Source organism: Sinocyclocheilus rhinocerous, unplaced genomic scaffold (assembly GCF_001515625.1).
Source record: "Sinocyclocheilus rhinocerous isolate Xijiao unplaced genomic scaffold, SAMN03320098_v1.1 scaffold540, whole genome shotgun sequence".
Taxonomy (NCBI): domain Eukaryota; kingdom Metazoa; phylum Chordata; class Actinopteri; order Cypriniformes; family Cyprinidae; genus Sinocyclocheilus; species Sinocyclocheilus rhinocerous.
Genome location: NW_015653461.1, coordinates 154,520 through 160,605, shown reverse-complemented (window position 1 = coordinate 160,605; position 6,086 = coordinate 154,520). Strand labels below are relative to the sequence as shown.

General features: G+C 35.2%; 1 protein-coding gene across 1 annotated transcript in view; it reads left to right on the top strand.

The window, feature by feature from the left end:
- The window catches only part of LOC107715829 (potassium/sodium hyperpolarization-activated cyclic nucleotide-gated channel 3-like), an 89,681-nt gene that overhangs the window by 38,036 nt on the left and 45,559 nt on the right, over positions 1-6,086 (top strand). The window lies entirely within an intron of this gene.

Sequence of the window (6,086 nt, the reverse complement as noted above, 5' to 3'; positions counted from 1 at the left end):
GAACTAAAAAACTATTGTTGAGAGAACTCAAAAGTCTTACTGCATCAAGTTGCCTTATTATGTTACGTTTTCTCAACTATTTATTTTTTACAGTGCAGAGCAGAGCAGGCTCACGGAAAGGAGGGTTTTAGAGAGAATGAATCTTTGAACTGCTTAGAACGAATCGTTTGAGAATCGCTGGAAAATGAGGTGATATTAAATGCATATTTTGAGACAACTAAAGCGTTTTTTGACCTTGCATGCATGTAATCCTATTGTAGGAGAATCCCAAAACAATATTAGGAACCGTATAAATGGCATAATAGGGGCACTTTAAATAAATGGAAAACACTACTTTATTATTTTAACTTGATTTTACTGCATTTTAGACCTAAAAGCTTCTGCACCCTGTTTGTGATGGAGGAAAGTGCAGGCAGAGGAACACAGCAGGAACTGACTGAACTGGAAAACTAGAGAGATGAGATGAATTGAGTGGAGATCCTTGTTATCTACACACACTTCTTACTAATTTTCATCTTACCTCCATGTCATACATACTGATGTAGTATTTAAAAGCACAGCAGTAACCAAGGAAATGCTGTATCGCTGCTCTTCCACAAGCGCCACCTGCTGTCAGAGAGTGAACTTGCGTTCTCATTCATCCATCTGCTGTTTTTGTTTCATGCAGTTACATTTTATGTAGCGTAATTTCACAAAGCTAAGGTCAAATCATTCCGTCTTTGCTTTAAATGAAATGTAATTTACATAAAAAACGGCTCATACTGTATGTAGCATCTTTGTTTGGATCGTGATTAAAGTGCAGTGGCTCTGCAACCGTTTCATGCATTGTGATTCATCTAAAGGCACAGTCATGGAGAGATTGTGATAAACCGTGAAACTGCCAGAATATTAAAAAAAAAAAAAAAGTGATAAAGATTTTTGTTCCATCCGCCCAGCACTAAGCAGCATAATATGTGACAGAAAGTGAGCGGACCTTGATGGGGCGGAAATGAAAAGCCATCGCAAAGTGTCATTTTTAAAGGAATTGTCCCTGATCTTAGATGAGTTTAATGGTGTCTTAACTGTCATGAAACTGTCATCATGATTTAATGTAGAACAGCTATTTTTACCACTGAATGTTTAAGGGTATAAAAGAGTCCGTGGCACCTTTGAGATACACTACCATTCAAACGTTTAGGGTCAGTACCTTTGATTTTTGCTAAAGAAATTAATACTTTTATTCAGCAAGGATGCATTAAATTGATGAAAAGTGACAATAAAGATGTTTATAATGTTACAAAAGATTTATATTTCAAATAAATGCTGTTCTTTTGAACTTTCTATTCATCAAAGAAGCTGAAAAATCAAATGTACCACGGTTTCCATAAAAACATGAAGCAGCACAACTGTTTTCAACATTGATAATAACCAGAAATGTTTCTTGAGCAGCAAATCAGGATATTAGAATGATTTCTGAAGATCATGTGACACTGAAGACTGGAGTAATGATGCTGAAAATTCAGCTTTGATCACAGGAATAAATTACATTTTACAGTATATTCACACAGACAACAGTTATTTTAAATTGTAATAATATTTCACAAATTTCATAGTGTTTTTGATCAAATAAATGCAGCCTTGGTGAGCAGAAGAGACTTCTAAAAAATCTAACCGACCCTAAACGTATGTAATTATATTAAATTAATTATATAATTCAGTTAAAACCTTGTTTCTCCTTATGTCAATCATAGGATCTTGTCAAAAATCTTGTCAACGATTTTTTTAATATTTCAATTTCTTTTTATTCCTGTAATTTGGTATACATCACATTTGCTGTTTTTAAATTCCTTATTTATATTATTTATCATTACATGTGTTTAATTGCATGTTAATCAGTCAAGAAAAACATGTCCCTATAGATGAAAGGAATAGTGGGGATATTAAACATCAACATTTGAATTCATTTCTTTTCATTTCTTTTTATTTATTATTTATACAGTAGTAATATTGACAACAGACCTGTCGAGATGTTTTCCCATTCTGTTTCAATGTTTCAAATAATGTACACAAAATTTTAATTGACCAAAAGCAAAGCTAACCCCTTGATGCTGACAATCTCACAATTAAATACATCTTCTTCTCAAAAGTTTGGAAGATGCTGATCTCCACCTTCCTGGAGGAAGTGCTCTCCTGTGAGTGAATGCAGTTCGTCAGCGTGTTATTAAATCAAACTCATATGAAGGCTTAATGAGTCTCTCCTGCGATCAGCAGATGCTCTCGCTGACACGGCCATCCAAACAAACCTTGCTTTCAGCGTCCAGGGGCCTTTTGGGGCCATCGCTGGGAGTTTTAATGGAGTGGATGTTTTTAAGAGCTGAAGCAGCCCCTCTCGGCCCGTATTATGCAAACGGCGAAGCTTAAGCGCTCTCTCTGCATGAACCGAACGGCTCTGAGTGCTTCTCAATGGCCTGAGTTTGCGTGAGGGATCGTTTCGAAGGCGTTGTGGAGCTTCGGTAGCTGGACCATCTGTGTTTGTTTAGTGAGCGAAGGCAGGGAGTCCTTCTCTGTTAATATCGGCATCTGGGATTGTTCTGATTTATGGCTCGTGTCGCTGCGATTGGATGTTCAGGATGGAAAGCATAGCGTTCAGTATGGCACAGAGTTTCCTGAGGTTCTGCAGTGCAAAAACACAAATATAGTCATTCTAGGCTGGTTTGGCGTCACGCCTGACACATACAGTAGGTTGAGATAAAGTCTGCAGGAGGAGGTAGAAACATGGGTTTAACAGCGTATTAAGAAATGTAAGACGGTTTGGCAACATAAAAGGCCAATGTGCAAATGTGACTTGTGTAATATAAATATTCACACAGCAGGTGGGCTCTAAAACCATGTAAATAAAGAATCAAAAACCCTCATCGTCTAGGCTTACTACCATACTGATTCATTTCCTCTAGGATTCAGTTTGTTTGCTATACACAGTATGCAAATTGAATACTGTATGCATGACCAGTTACATGTGAAGTATGTGAACACTGTGTGTGAGAGACTGTATCGTCCCCATAATATTTTTCAGAGACTCCCCTCCAGTCTTGAATATTTGGTTAAAATGTGTTTGGTTAGTATGCATTTCAAACAGTAGAATACTATGCTATGGTCACATGATCTCATTACATGTATGTTTAATTGCATGTTAATTAGTCAAGGAAAACATGTTCCTGGTTGAAAGAAAAAAAAATTATAACAATATATATTTTTTGTTTGTTTGTTTGTTTTATTTTAATGTATTTATTTTATTTTTATTTATTTAAATAGTAGGTGATGTGCCGTTATAAACATAAGCATTTTACTTAATTTCTTTCAATTAACTTATTTTTAATTATTTTTAATTTTATTGTATTTATTTTTATTTAATTAATTAAATTTTTTTAAATAGTTGGTTGTGTACCATTCTAAACATAAACATTTTAATTAATTTCTTTTAATTTGTTTATTTTAATTCGTTTTTTAATTTATTTAGTTAGTTATTTGTATTTGTTTTAATTAATGTAATTATGTATTTAAAAAAATATATGAATTTATTTTTATATTATTTTTTTGTTAATAGTAGGTGTGCCATTCTAAACATAGCTCCTTCATCAGTGATTACTGTTATCTGGTCTTTCATTCACTGCGCTGGACATAAACATACTGACGGATCGAGTCTGCTCTTTCACCGTGGCTCAGTTTTACAATAGAAAGACTTATAAGAAATTTTCTTCCCAGGTTTCTGATAATGTTCTCTCTTTTTTTTCCATTGCAAATGTTGTTAAAAATAAGTAAGCATTGTGCTGTATTTTAAAGATGTCTAATGTGTTAATTGGTTAATTGTGAACCAGATGTCTCCTTTGATAATTGTAAGATTGTCTGTCATCCCTCACTCCCTCACTCCTTCATTGATTCATTTTCCCATCGCTCATGTGCTGAAACCAGCAGGTTTTGGTCCAGTCTGCTAGATTTGAGTCTTTCTGTTTGTTTCTCTGTCTGTCTCTCTCATTTCTCATCAGCTTCGTCAATCAGCACTGAGATGTTTGGTCGCTGCGTGATGCTCTCATCGTTAACGTGTCTCGTGTCAATTAGAGTCAGAGCGGCCGAGCGTCCATCACTCTGTGGGAGAGAGAGAGAGACGGTCAAAAACCTCCGTAGTTTTGATGATTTATACATTCATAGGTTCGTCACTCGCCGTTCAGACAAGACACATTAGTCTTCATTCCCCTGATTCACAATAATGTCTTTATAATATGGAGAGGAGTTCCACAATCTACCCAGAGCACTTCTCATTTTAATTGCGCTCCAGTCTGTTTCCATTTCACCGTGCTAATTTATTAGAGTCCAAGTGTGTAGAAAGACAGGAGAGAGAGCAAAGTCCTTCGGCTGTGTTCAAAAACTGCCTACCTATATGAATATACAGTGTGTGTGTGTGTGTGTGTGGTGTGTGTCTGTGTGTGTGTCTGTGTGTGTGTGTGTGTGTCTGTGTGTGTGTGTGTGTGTGTGTGTGTGTGTCTGTGTCTGTGTCTGTGTTCTTAATATTATGAATATTGATGATGATGATGATGGTAAAGTATTATGTTATTGGTTTGTTTTTATGTTTTACTACTACTAGTACTACTACTGATAATAATACATTATCATCATCATCATCATCATCATTATCATCATCAACAATAATAGTAATTTATTAGTAGTATGTAGTATTGTTCATATTAATAATAACATTGATATTAATATGAACATGAATATTAATTTCAATATTAATATTGATATTAATATTAATGTTATATTTTTAACATAACACTTTTTTGTTACTGTTTTGTTTAAAAACAAATGTAACTTAAATACAACAGTTACATTTCTAAGAACTTGTAACTTGAAGTAGATTTGTACATGACTCGGTTTTCCTGATTCATCATTGACCCCAAAGCTGAATGAAGATGCTGCCATTTAAACGAATTGTACATTCATATGATGCATTAGTTTGTATTATCGCTTGAATCTGAAATGTCTTTCTTTTTTTATCTCTAGTGTTGTCTCTTTCTCGCTGTCTGTCTGTCTGTCTGTCTGACTGTCTGTCTGTGATGATACAGCAGTAAAGGCAGACAGTCAGTAATGAGGGTGACTTTTACACATCACTGCATGATTAATTCAGATGCTTTTACATCTAGTTAATGTTACAGAGAGCCAATTATTTAATCCGAGCTCATGCTGTTTCTCTGCGCTCAGACCGAGCCAGAGCGACGTAATGCTCTGTTTGTCATTACACTGTCCTGGCAGAGGAAAGAGTTATTAAAGACAAACATATGAGCAATAATCACGTCTGACTGTGGATGAGAGAGAGAGACTGATTTATAGGGCTTTTCTCATCACTCAATAACAATAGCATCATGTGAGCATATTCCTCTCACATAAGCTTTTAAAAGCTGTGTTTTAAAGCAACTCGAGTGGTTTTTAATAAGCACCGGTGCAGTTAACACTGCGTGCTGTGGCTTCACTCACATTAAGTAGCTTTCAATTGTAGAGGCCATTAACACCCAACTGACCGGCGGCTTCTCGAGAGGATACTTAACATTAGGATTAGCCATTCACTTTCTTCAGCTCTCTCTCTCTCTCTCTCTCTCTCTCTCTGTCACTCATGGCGAAATGGAAGGAGCCTGGACTTGTTCTGTCCTGTTTTCAATTATTTAACTTGTTAGTGATTCAGAAAGTAGCCGTGTCTCTAACACACACACACACACACACACACACACACACACACACTAAAGCTGAGCAATTGTAGACTGTGCTCCATAAGGGTGGGAGTTTTTAGGCGATTCATCATTCGATTTTAATTCAGGGAATCACAATATGATTCCAAAATGTTTTTTGAACTCTTTCCATTTTAGAGTTGGCAAGTTTGATTCATTTCCATGAATCAGTTCAATTTGTTGCATTCAAAATGATTCTTTTGCATCATCACAAAAATATTCTTGAACGTTCTTGACCATTCTGAATTGTGATTATTCTAATTATAATAATTTTAATAGATATTACATGTTTAATACATTTTAATATATATTTTGTCATTTTATATATTT